Source organism: Ambystoma mexicanum, chromosome 4q (assembly GCF_040938575.1).
Source record: "Ambystoma mexicanum isolate Mex_15411 chromosome 4q, UKY_AmexF1_1, whole genome shotgun sequence".
Lineage (NCBI taxonomy): Eukaryota > Metazoa > Chordata > Amphibia > Caudata > Ambystomatidae > Ambystoma > Ambystoma mexicanum.
In genome coordinates, this window is record NC_090928.1 from 123,751,620 (window position 1) to 123,765,244 (window position 13,625).

The 13,625-nt window shown below is 46.1% G+C and overlaps 1 protein-coding gene across 1 annotated transcript in view; it reads right to left on the bottom strand.

Annotated features, from left to right (window-relative positions):
- OPN3 (opsin 3) overlaps nt 1-13,625 on the bottom strand; it is a 515,396-nt gene that overhangs the window by 63,339 nt on the left and 438,432 nt on the right. The gene's annotated exons all lie outside the window — the stretch shown is intronic.

The window sequence follows — 13,625 nt, forward strand, 5'->3', positions numbered from 1 at the left end:
GAACTAGCAGTTTCTGTGGTTGTGTATTCTCTCCCACGAATGCGAATGGGTGATTGCTTCAGTTCTGTGAAATTGTTTATTCCATAGTCCAAAAACAAATAAAAACACCCCATAAGTGGGGTTTCAAAATCAAAATGCCCAAGTGCCCAAATGCCAACACGGGTTTCGACCTTGTCTAGGTACTTCTCAAGGCTGGGATTTTTTCGGCACAAAATTCCACAACAAGGGTGTGATTAATAGGACCAACTGTTCCTGCCCCTGATCGGACCTGTATGCAAATAATATCAGTCTCCGGTTTACCGAAAGACCACATGCCGCACCGGCATCCCGCATGCATTGACCCCACCATCTTCCGTGATTCTGTTAGTCTAAAAAGTTTGATCATGGGATAAAATATTCCTTTAACTGTTGCTCTAAAAGAATGTCAACATATTATGTGGCTAGGCAACCAATGACATTCCCTAATATTATCAGATACTTATTTGGGCAACATCATTGTTTATTTAATTATTTTTTAAATGTTTCCATTCTAGTCCAAGCAAGAAAAAAGGTAGTAGAGACAGGCAGCAGGTCCATAATCACAGCCAATAGTGAGAAACCTGTGTTATGCAGTGTGTTATTAACAGTTAATGTATCGACTACAAAGCACACAGAAACAAGAAATGAGGGGAGGGGTTAGCCCCACCATTCAGAATGAATTGGCCAGATTCTCAACATCAGTTTTGGCGCAAGTTTTGAGATGCGTTAACGCCCTTTTTGGTCCTCTATCTGTTAATGTTCTGCGAGCCTGAAAGTGGTATCCCGACTATGTATGCAAGGGTGCAGATCATAGCATCTGTTCTACTGCTTCCCCCAGCCCCCCCTGAAATGCGCAGGTCACCTTTGAGAATTAACTGTGCGCTTCTGAAACTGGCACAAATAAAAGAAAAACCATCCTTTGGTCACTTTTTTATTTGCGCTGGTGTTTGAGTATTTAACCCAAATTGTATTGCTCAGTGAATGCAACCTCTACCACATGAAACATCTCACTCCTGTCCGGCCAATCAAACGTTCCTTTTTTTTGCATCTTAACGGGCCTAGCGCCGCCTGAATCTAGTTCATGACACTATTTTTGTTCCCTGTGATTTTCATATCTAATGGACTTTCCCAGCAGTCAGCAGGGCCCTTGGAAAACGTTGTGCCACTTAAGCCAACACACACATAGTTGATGCCTTTCCCCCTACCATCCTTTACCCACCCCCTCCAAATAGTAAATGCCTCACTCTTGCCAGGAATCTTCAGACGATCCATAAAAACAGGACTATTCTGGCCTCTTTAAAAAAAAAACACCTTGGAAGCAGAGGATCTTGCAGACTAACAACGACCACTAACCTTGCATGGAATTGAAAACTCATCAGTGAGAAGGCATTTACCAACCAACTACATGATCAGAATAATGAATATGGCCTGCTCAGTGATTATCAATCTGGGCTCATACCAATATGTAGTGCTGAAACAGTCACCGTCCAGGTCATGGATGATATTCATTAATTCAAGGCAATGAAAATACAAGCGCACTGGTCCTTGTCCTCGGTGCTGGCTCAATACGGTTGTCAAGCTCACACCGACCACCAACTCATCAAAAATAAGGGGCTTCTTTGGCACCGTTCTCAACTTGTTCACAACCTACCTCTTGGACAGGCACTAAGCTGTTCAGATGTTCGATTTCAGGTCAGACGGACGCTCGTTCACCTGTGTTGTCCCACACGGCTCACTACTCTCTCCAGTAATCTTTGTATATGTACATGGAGTAATTGGGAATCACTTCCCAATGACCCCAACTTCACACTCCACCAATACATGGATGATACCCAATAATACCTAAATGCCAGTTGTACCCAGGACATCTCTCACCTCAGGAACTACCTAGCCTCCAGACAAGCCGGGATTACAAGCACGTACCTGAAGCACAACCCCACAAAGACGGACTTTGTTCTGTCACCCATCACCATGCACTTTGAAGACTTCACACCTTATCCGGCCCAGACTGCCGCATCACTTGGATTCACTGTAGACCGACAATATCTCAACAAAAAGGCCTAAACCGCCAACTAATCCTCCTTGGGAAGATAGAAACCTGCCTTCAACCCGAGTCAGAACCACAGTCCAGGCCCTAGTAATCTCCAACATCAGTTGGGGAAATGCCCTTCTCACCTACGTTCCGGTGACGCACCTTGTCCCACCAAGGGCCGCTCAGCTCGTTGTGGCATGACACAACAGGTAACAAAACATTTGACCACATTTGTCCAATACGAAGGGGGCTGCACTGACTTCCTACCTCAGCCAGAACAGTCTTAAAAACTGCCTCCATTCCCTACAAGACAACCACAGCTCGCACAACTGTCTACCTAGTGGACAAATTGCAGCTCAGGTGGAACACGCTCCTCCAGGAGCTAGGCCATCACTAGGCTTAAGATAAAACTGGCATGGAAAGAAAAAAAACAAAAGCAATCATTCTCTTGATATGCACCCCACCTACTACAACACCATCCCAGTGCCAATCCAGATTGCACCAATGCTCTAGTAGTTCTGGCAAGACCTTGCTCTTCAATCAATGCCTACGTGCCACCTAGACTTCGTGAATCACATCCCACTCAAATGGCCAACACAATCCTGTGCAACATATTGTAAACCCCCTCTATTCCTCATATGTTACCTTGAATGACATGTGCAGTGCTCCACTGCTTCCAAGCTGGGTTAGATCTACATACCACCCAAATACAAATAATTCAAATAGCCAGATGTGGATGATGTCCTGTGCCCAGCCAATGCATGAGTGGCTCCTCCAGTACCATGCCAACTCTACCTGTTGCTTGCTGGTAGGATCCTGTGGCATTTCCAGAGCATATGGCTCAGAGTGCCTGCTCAAACCCCACACATTCATGTTTGTTGACATCCAGGACAATTAAATATTATCTTCCGATTGATTCAGCTTAGTGAAAAATCCACTCCACATTGAAAAACTATACCCAAGGATTTGGCCCGCAGATTCATCCCTAGTTCATCCCTAGTTTTGGATGTGCAAAAGCGCAGTTTAGACTTAGTCCGCTTTAACCGCTTCTACATTTTTGGTTCATTCCTTAGAGCTGCTAGCTTCCTACCATGCCACTCATGCAGCAGACCCCCCTAATACTTTCTGCCTCAAGTCTGCCTCCTTTCATTTGCTTGGAGATGCAATTCATCCTGTTGGAGATGAACGTGCATATCAATTTTTAGTGCTAGGTATTAGGTGCCGCTTAAGCCTTACCTATAAGCCGAAACCATTGCATTGGAGAACAGCAAGAAGGGAGATGATTTGCAAGGATGGACAGCTAGCTTTTGGGTGTTGTCTGGACATTTACCCCACCCACTGGGCCTCATTATAAGTTTGCAGGTCCGGAAACAACAGTGCTGCTAGGCTTACTGGCACTGTTGTTTCTGGACCGGCATACTACAAGTCTGCCTGCTGGAGCGCTGTGCCGACAGGTCTGACCCTACCGGGTGCAGCGGCCACGGTAGGCAGACTTGTCACGGGAGCACTGGTACTGTTAACGGTGCGCCGTGTCCCCATACCTATTGAGTCCTACAGGACTCTGTGGGAATGGGGATTAACGAAATTGCTGGTGCCTGACTTCCCGGCCGCCAGACTTGGAATAGCCCGGTGACACCGGGAAGTCAGGCGCCGGTAATTCATTCTGAGTCCGGTGGCAACCCGGCAACTGCTCATGGCCATGCTTATCCCCATGGCCATTCCCACCCACTACCTGCCCCCACCCCTCTCAAAACACATCCTCCAAGGATCTCTTCAAGCTAGCGCTGCCAATCTACAACATCAAATGTTGGCCTACCTGTGTTATTTCTAAGCAGTCTGCTGAAAGTTAATGACTTAATTGCAGTTGTAAAGGTTTACCATGAAAAGAACGAATTTAAACATTTGAAAGGAGAAATGACTGAATTTTCTTTTTCTAATAATGCAGAGGGCAACCCCTCCCCCCATCAAACCTCCACCTCACACCTATATTTTCTTAAAACCTAAGAATTTCGAAATAAAAAGGTAAACAAATTCGGTCATTTCTTCATTTTCTTTTATTCAATCGTTTATACGGATACCGTTGTAAATGTGCTACAAGTGTAATACAAATATCCTCACCAAGTGTGCCTTCTGACACTTTCTTTATGTTAGTTTGAGGCACTGAAGTCATGTTAAAGTCTTGCATTGAATACCATGTTACCTCATGTGCACAAACAAATGCCCCCGCCGCACGCAACTCCCCACAGCTCCCTCCCCCAGTGAGGGGAGTCAGGAGCACAGGGATAATTCTTGGTTAAAACCTTTGGTTGGAGAGCCATATGAAGTTAACACATTTTAGTACAGATTTTCTGAGATAGCTCAAAGCATCATTCTCTATCTAGCAAATAATCACCCGACACGCTTTGGTGTGAGCATGGGTCATGTCAAGGCGAGATGGCTAAAACGAACTGTGCACAGGGCATCCTGAGAAAAGGCATATACATCAGTCAACACAAATTAGATGAATGGATCCAGAGAGTCACACCTAGAAACCAGGCCACTGTATAATGTGTGCTCTTTCTGTATCAAATGGAGCATGTAAGCAATCCGCAGGGTCTATGTTTAGCAAAGACCATACCAAACCTTATTCAAGCTAAAATCCAAACAGGGTCCTACTCCTCACTCTGAAATCAAAAGGGAAGAAGGCCAGAAGATGGACGATTTCCTACTTGGGTGATGTGATGAAATCCCATGCCTGACCTTGATGGTGAATGGCGGGGGTGCCAAGGGGGTTGGGTGCCATCACCAGCCACATGACGTTGGGCCTGTGGCAGAATGAGGAGGGCCCCTGGCTATCCCCTGACAACCCCACTTTGCCCCATATTGGAGGCAGGGGCTTACCGGCTTAGAAGCTACTGTCACTTTAAAGCAATTGAGGAGGGGCAGTCTCACAGAGCGGGACACACTGGCATGGTGGTGCTAAAATCATGTGTGGCACTACCTGAACTAGGTCTGGACAGTTGAAAAGCAATCAGCCAGTCATGTCATAATATTATACACCTAAGAGCAGTTAGGCTAAGGGAGTCTACCCTAATGATAGGGTCAGAGACAAACGGAAGAAGGACCACCTATGGGGAAAGCTAGCGAATTCCCAAGTCCTAGATCAGAACAGCATGTCACCCCCATGGGCAGGTTCTACCAGACAATCCTCATTCCCATTGCATAAGGAGACACAACTGAGTTCCCTTAGGCCAGGAGGTGGGTTCAAAGCCCTGTTAAAAGAAGGACCTGTGTTAGAAGGCAGTGAGAGTCAGGAACAGGAGCAGGAGGCGCAGGAGGCGGGGCTAAGGAAGAGATAGAAGCCTGTAGGAGAGATTCTGGGGAATGGGTGTGAGTAGAACCAGGAGGCTGGTGATAAGCAGACCAGGAGTCTGGGGGAAGAAGAACCTGGGGGTTGTGGGAAATTAGAACCTGGGGCCTAAGAGAAGTAGATTAATGAGTCTGGGGAAGATAGACCTCCGAGGCTGGGGTAAAAAAAAGAACCACGAAACTAGGGTGAGGAAGACTGAGGAGACTGGGGAGAGGAAGACCTGGGATGGGGAACAAACAGCCGGCTCGGGAAGAACGACTCAGGCTGGGGATGTCAAGACCGAGGCTGGGCCGAGGAAGACTCCAGAGATTGTAAAGAAGAAAAAAAACAGGAAGCTGGAGAGAGACCCAGTACATCAAGGAGCGAAATTGACACAAAGTATAGAGGAGACACAGAAGGAGGAATTGATAAGAGAAATAAAGAAGGCAGTGTCATGGGAGACTAAGGAAGAGGGAATGCAAGGAGAGAAGGAGGTGGTGAGATAGACTAAGCCAGGAGAAGTTGGTGAGAGACGTTAATGGAGAGAGGTTAAGAGACGTTAAGGAGATGTTAGCACAGCGAGTAAAAGAGGAGGTAGCACAGAAACATGTACTTGGAGTATCCAAGAGGGAAATAATTTTAAAGGGAGGTGAGGAGGAGGTAAAGGAGGAGGGGGAATGAAGGACTGTGGCGAGCGAGGGAAAAATGTACTGCACGCTTTCAAGGTACGCGAGGAATGGAATTGGAGGAATGAACACATGGCAGAATTGCAAAAAGGTATGAAAAAGACATAACAGCCTGAAGAGAGGCATTAGAGAAGAAACCCCTACATGTGAGCTCTAAATGAGAAGGCAGGGAGGAGGGATGTTGGGGTTGGAGAGCTAGAGACCCAAGATCTTGGCGGCGGGAGGCATCAAAAGCCCCAGATGCAACCTCACAGACAGTACAGAGTTGCCTTCTGTCTTTCCGTAGCTCCAGGACTGGAAGGAAACCCAGCTCCAGTAGGACTCCTCCTATAGAATGATCTTTGGACTCCAGTGCATGCTTGGACCTTCTCACCACCCCCAGCTTTAGAAGAACACAGCCAAGAAAACTGCACACTCTAGAATGAGACTTTTGCTGAAAGACTGAGACTGAGGAAGTCTCAACTTTACCAGGAATTCTTTAATTTGCTTAAACCATCCTGCACATACCCCAACAATTGCTGTGTTGGGGTCAGCTGCCAGAGGGACTAAAACTCGGGATTAACAAGAACGGAGAGGGAGAGAACTTTTGTTTTGGACCAATTTGAACATCCACGAGAAACACTGACCTCTAAACCGACCATGAGATGTAATACTTCCTGGGGAGTGACCATGCTGACCACTGTTTAGTTATTTCAATGCACCTTCCTGGACTAAGAGAATTGATTTGGGTTTCCTATGTAACAGTGCCATATTTGATAATACAGAACTAAAATGTTTCCCTTACTTTAGCCCCAGTGTTCAGAAAACTTGCAAAGCAATTTGGAATGCTAATTTATTTATTTCTTTCATTTATAAAGCGCACAAACAACCCGGAGGCATGTGTTGAAACGCACACAGGGGACAAGAAAACACAATGGATAAGGATGAACCCATCCAAGCTCTGAATTGTATATAACGGCAAGACAATATTTTTTCACAAACCCAGAATGAGCAAAGCAATATGCGGAAGTTTCAATTAAGCCCAATTCTCCCAAGCAGAATACTTGGAATTGACGAGACGTGTAACGCCGATGAGGAGTAGTTCAGACATCTTAACCTGCGATAGGGATAAATGTGGTTTAAGAGCTCATTAAAAATCACTGGTGAGTGCAAGCTCACCCAACTACTGTCTACGCGACACACAGATAGTAACTGTCCCTAATTGGAAGCACACCCTGACCATGTCAAGGCGAGCTTTCCCTAGGAAGAACGGTGGTGTACCGCCTATCTAAAAGGTATAGTGAGAGGTCTGTCCCTTATCTATACATCATCTTGTAATAATAGATACATACTCCCATACCCGTTCTTGTGTGATAAAACTGTTGAATTTAACGGGAGGAAAGTAATAGCTGGATATAACAATTTCCGTTGTGCCCTTTGGTGCTTTTGGCAGTGAACTACCGGCAGGCCTGACCTGCCGGTAGTTCATGCCCCTACTGGCAGATGATTCACTGAAGCACCATTAACAACCGTGCCAGTGCTTCAGGGTTCCCATTCCCTCCATCGACTCCATGGGAATGGGAAGTTAGCGTTACTCCGCCGCAAAGAATATCCTGTAATATCAGGATATCGGGTGGCGTAAACAGTAAGCAGTGATTGCAGGTAAGCTGCCGGTACTACCGGCTTACCAGCAATCTCTTAATGACCCCCAGAGACATGTTAATTCATGCATCCTTGAATTTTACTCCAAAAGAAGATGGAGAAGACACTGAAGGTCAGTATATATGCATGTACAAGTAGACAAGGGGATAGCCGGCGGTACGCTGTTTAATGTGTTTGTTCCTACTGAATGTAGACTTTCTGGGAAGATATAGCAAAACTATTAGCGAAACGGGCCATAATACTTACTATCTGGATGGGTGATTTCAACCTGGTAACGGAATGGAGTAAGGATAGTACGGGAGGTCTGAAAGACGCTGAAGCAGTGGAGCAATTCATGGAATTCTATAACATGGCAAACATGTGGCTGCGTATATATCCAGAGGTAAGGAAATGTACACACTACTCCAGTCTACATGGTTCAGCATCGCTTTAGCTGTTTCGAGTCAATGCGCTGACACAGATTATTGAATGTAAAAGTCTTTCCAGAATGCTTTCTGATCACAGTCCTCTCAAACTTTTTTCGACGTTGCCAACAGAACTGGCTAAACTCGTTCTGTGGAGACTATAAGGCCCTGGCATTGGCAGATCCATATTTAGGCAGACTGCGCGGGAGACGATTGAAGACTATTACGCGTTTAATACAACATCAATTCCCTGATAGTATCTGTATGGGAATCTTTTAAAGCATGCATTCGAGGAATATCTATATTCAAGGAGGCTGGAGTCCTGTTAGAGATTTGTAGGGGATAACATATGCTACAAACAGATATAGGTTTCTTAAAATAGCATCTAATACTGTTTATATAGTCGATAATTGTTTGTGATTAAACACAAAAACAAAAAAAGGGGGGACTGTCACTGTTCCCTCACTCTCCCCTTGCCCAAAATCGGGACAGGGTTTTTAAATCATAAAAACTCTCAGGGGGACAGAGGTCCCAATCCCGGGACAGTCCAGGCAAAATCGGGACGTCTGTTACCCTCCCTCCACTACTGTACCTCAGTTCTGAAATGAGCACCCCACCTGGATTGTAGGACCCGTAAGACTCTGTCAATGCATTCAATTGCTGAATTGCTGAAGCTTCCGCCTCTCACACGTCCGCTCCCCAAAGCTTGAACGTGTACCTGTGTTAGCATTGAGTGCCTGCAGGTGCTGTCTGCAATGAGCAGATAACGCGGGGGCCCCCGGGGGACTTGGGATTGTGGAGCCAGAGGCTTGCCTTGTGCATTCTGAGCAAAGGACTTCAATACGAATGAGCGCCTGAGAGGAGGAAACGAGGAGTGAATTAACAGACGCATGCATTGCCTGCTGGGCGATTATGGCTGCCTATGCACAGAGTACGAGCATACTCGTCCAGAGGTTTAGAGCCACCTTTCAGAAGTACTCGCTACGAGCCCCCTGACGAAATAAATTAATGCATTACAGAATTAATGACTAGGTGAATGGGCGCTTGCATTCCTTTATTGATGAAGGCATGCATGAATTAATTAGTAAATAAACAAGTGAAAAAAAGAGAGAGCGCATGAGTAAATGAATAAGCAACCGAAGGTGTACACGAGCACGTGATTGAAGGGACGAGCGACTGAACACATGATTTAGACAAGGAATGAATGCCTGGCTAATTAAACAAGTGAGCGCATGAATGAGTACATTAATAAATAATGTATTTAGAGCCCAATTCATGGAATTTTTTTGGACTGTTCAAAGTGACTTTGCACTGCTGAAAAGTGACTTTTCACAGCTGACACAAACCCTGATTCATGGAACTGTGCAACGTATTTTTGCAGTGCAAATTAAGTGCAGTCATTTTTGCAGTAGAACATGAACTTTGCCCTGACTTTGCACAGTTCCATAAATCAAGGTTTGTGTCGGCAGTGCAAAGTCACTTTGAACCGGGCAAACAAATCCATGAATTGGGCCCAGGAACTCTAGGTAAGTTTACCTCGCAGGCGAGATTATAAAAAAATGGGCTCCCGTTGCTTGATAGGATGGTCCTCGCACCCCCCCCAAACCTCCCTCCCTCTCCCCAACCAGGCCTTGGGAGGAAGCCAGCATCATAGGGAAGCCAGAACACAGCGCATACCTACATCAGCATTCGGTCATTTGATTATCCTTGGCCCAACAAGTGCCCACGTAAAACGCCAGAGTCTCACTGCATCTTCAGCCCCTGGATAAAGATCTTGAAAAGTGTTCCCTGCAGGAAAATGCATGTAAAAGAGAGCACAAATGACATACTTGCCAACCCTACCGATTTAGGCGGTAGGATACCGCTTTTTAAGCAGTCCTACCGCCTACCGATTTTTTGACATCAAATACCGATTTTTTTTTGTAAAAAAAAAAAAAAAAAAAAAATCATTTTTTTTTTTTTTACATTTTTTTTTTTTGCCCATACCAGCTCAGGGAGTCTTTCAAGGGCTCCCCCGAGCTGGCGTACCGGGAGAATGCCAGGCATGCAGGCTTTTAATGTCAAAGGCACCCACGGCGGTGGGCTAAAAGCGCCCTTCCGCCGCGGGTGCCTTTGGCAAAAGGCGCCATTAGCCCCCCACCACGCCAACTCGGGGAGTCTTTCAAGGACTTCCCCGAGCTGGCGTAGCGGGAGAAGGCGCGGCATGCAGGCTTTTAATGTCAAAGGCACCCACGGCGGTGGGCTAAAAGCGCCCTTCCGCCTCGGGTGCCTTTGGCAAAAGGCGCCATTAGCCCCCCACCACGCCAACTCGGGGAGTCTTTCAAGGACTTCCCCGAGCTGGTGTAGCGGGAGAAGGCGCGGCATGCAGGCTGTTAATGTCAAAGGCACCCACGGCGGTGGGCTAAAAGCGCCCTTCCCCCGCGGGTGCCTTTGGCAAAAGGCGCCATTAGCCCCCCACCACGCCAGCTCGGGGAGTCTTTCAAGGACTTCTCCCGAGCTGGCGTAGCGGGAGAAGGCGCAGCATGCAGGCTTTTAATGTCAAAGGCACCCACGGCGGTGGGCTAAAAGCGCCCCTCCACCGCGTGTGCCTTTTGGTCAAAGGCGCCATTAGCCCCCCACCACGCCAGCTCGGGGGAGTCTTTCAAGGACTTCCCCGAGCTGCCGTAGCGGGAGAAGGCGCAGCATGCAGGCCTTTGATGTAAAAGGCGTCCACTGCGGTGGGCTAAAGGCGCCCCTCCGCCGCGAGTGCCTTTCACAAAAGGCGCCATTAGCCCCCCCACCACGTCAACTCTGGTGAGTCTTTCAAGGGCTCCCCCGAGCTGGCGTGATGGCAGAAGGCGTGGCAGGCGCCTCATTGTCATTGAATGCACCCGGGGCGGCGGGCTCATTCAATGACAATGGGCTGCTGACACGCCCTATTCCTATCATTACCTCCTCGACTGACTATTTTTGAAACTTTAAGATTCCTACAGATTTTTGGTCACAGAATGTTGGCATGTATGAAATGAGAACATGTCCTGATGCAGGCAGGTTTCTCTCGGGATTGTGTCCAGTGGGAACATTTTAAGATATAAGATAACGCGAAAAAGAGGCTTTTGCAGGAAACGCAACTTCCACTGCCTGCAATCTTAAACAAGCCCTGGTCATGGTGGACAGTTCGGGGCCTGGAGGGTTTGGCTGTCAGCTCGTGTCTGAACGCTGCTGGAAGAGATGTGACGAAGGAAGACGTGAATCATTGAGCAACTCGAGAATGAAGGCCTAACATGCACATTCGTCCATTATATCCAAACTCCTGATTACCTCAAATAGAGATAAACAAGCGTTCATCGGTTAATTTGGTGGAAACCCACAACAAATAACAATCTATGCTAGAAACAATGCATGCCACAACAGAGGAAAGGTGTCCAGGGATGTCATTTCACCAAAATGCCAGGGTTAGCGGAAGTGACATCATACAACACTTGACCTCTGATGACATCACTGGAAGTGATGTAATTTGACTCCACCCCAAAGTGCCATCACAGGAAGCAATGGAACACAAGTTCACCCCTCGACAAAACCGGAAGTGGCATCACATAGCATTGTTCCCAAGTACGCTACGAAAAATATGGTTATGATATCACTGTAGTGTGACATACATTTCATACAAGAATGAATCACCATAGGGATCGTTAATATCAGTGTGTATAGGACCATATTTCCAAATGACTGTGAATGCAAGCAGATGTCTAAGGTCAAATGATTATGATGTGTTATTATAAACACTTACCCTTAAGAGCTTTAGATAGAACAAATATACATACATATCACGCAACCTGTGTTGGTACTCATTTATCAACCTCAGAAGGATGAAAGGCTGAGCTGGCTTGCCAGGATTCGAAACCTGCAACATGTGGCGCTGGCGCGCGCACACACACACACACACACACACACACACACACACCAGCAGTGGGCACTCAGCACACTGAGCTATCTTACCGGCTATAGCTATTTTACTGGCTACATTAAAAAAAGCAATTCCATGTTTCAATGTTCTCAAAAGTCAGAAAGCAAATTACACTCTGTAGTGGATACCATTAAACTGGTAACTTCGATTTAATAGCAGGCCAGTACATCTGCAGGTCTGGTGCCACACTGGCCACACATCAAGCCTGCGTGGATCTCCTTTTCAGGCTTCAGAGGGTAGCAAAATACATACCATTGGGAGGGTACATAACTGTCTATTAAAGGATTTAGACTAGCGCAGGGAAAGCAGCGCACTCACGCGGCATCCTGTACTCTAGGCACTCGTTACCTCATACATGCAAACAAACATCCTGAACAGCATGCCAGGGAGATGGGGAAGATAGACACATTACAACAAAGCATGAATTGTGGCACAATGAAATCAAGGGCCTCTTTATGTGCCATGGTCCAACATTTCTACACTGCACACTTTTAGGCAGAAGGATTTTGTCAAGTGACCGAGGACACTGAGATGGAATGTCTTGTGATGATCTTAATAGAGGCAACAGCAGAAAAAAACATGCTATAACTGCAACTTGCGAACATCAAAATACATAGTCCGAAATGTATGCTTATTCTGCTCCAAATGCTTTTTGGAAGTTTGTGTCTGCATTGTGAATTTGAGGTGTTTAAGAACAGACTAAATCAGTGACTCACCCCAGATGTGTGCCTGAAATAAACCTTTAATGAGTCTAGCACTGAATGTATAGAATTCTAGAAAAATAAATTATATGTTATTCCTATTCTTTCTTATTTAGGAGCACTTCTCAAACTGTTACACCTGTGGAACCCCCAACCCCTTTTTTTTTTTTAGGAGGTCTGAACAAGAAAGCCAGTCACTTCAGAAGCACAGAGCCACATTTCACTGGCCACAGTTCAGTAGTTTCAATAAAAAATAAAAATAAAACTTAAACTTAAACTTAAACCTTAAACAGACTCCAAATCAGCCAAAACAATGCCCTAAGAGCAGCTCTGAGCATCCCCATAAGGGACCACATCTCACAAGCCAGGCAGGCAGTTCATTGGCTCCCTGTCAAAGACCGCATTACCTTTAAAATCCTCACCATCACTCACAAATGCCTCAACTTCACTGCACCCTCATATCTATCAGAACGGATATCCAGAACCACTTCCTCTCGACCTACAAGAACCTGTTACATCAATCAACTCATCACCCCCCACATCAACAGGGCTAAAGCAGGCAGGATAGGTTTCCTGTACATTGCAGACAAACTCTGGAACTCGCTATCCACAACCCTCAGAGCCGAAACTTCCCTCCCTGCCTTCCGAAAAAAATGTGAAAACTTCCCTTTTCAACTGACTCCTACCCTCTACCCTGATTATTTCTGGCCACCCTATGTCTCTTACAACCTCTTAGAATGTAAATGTAACTGTAAATTCCTGAAATGCATTGAAAAATTATCTAATGTAAAAATTGAACATATGACTATGTTTTGCTCACTCTCTGTAACTAGCGCCACGATGCCTACAGGCTGTTGCACACTTTACAA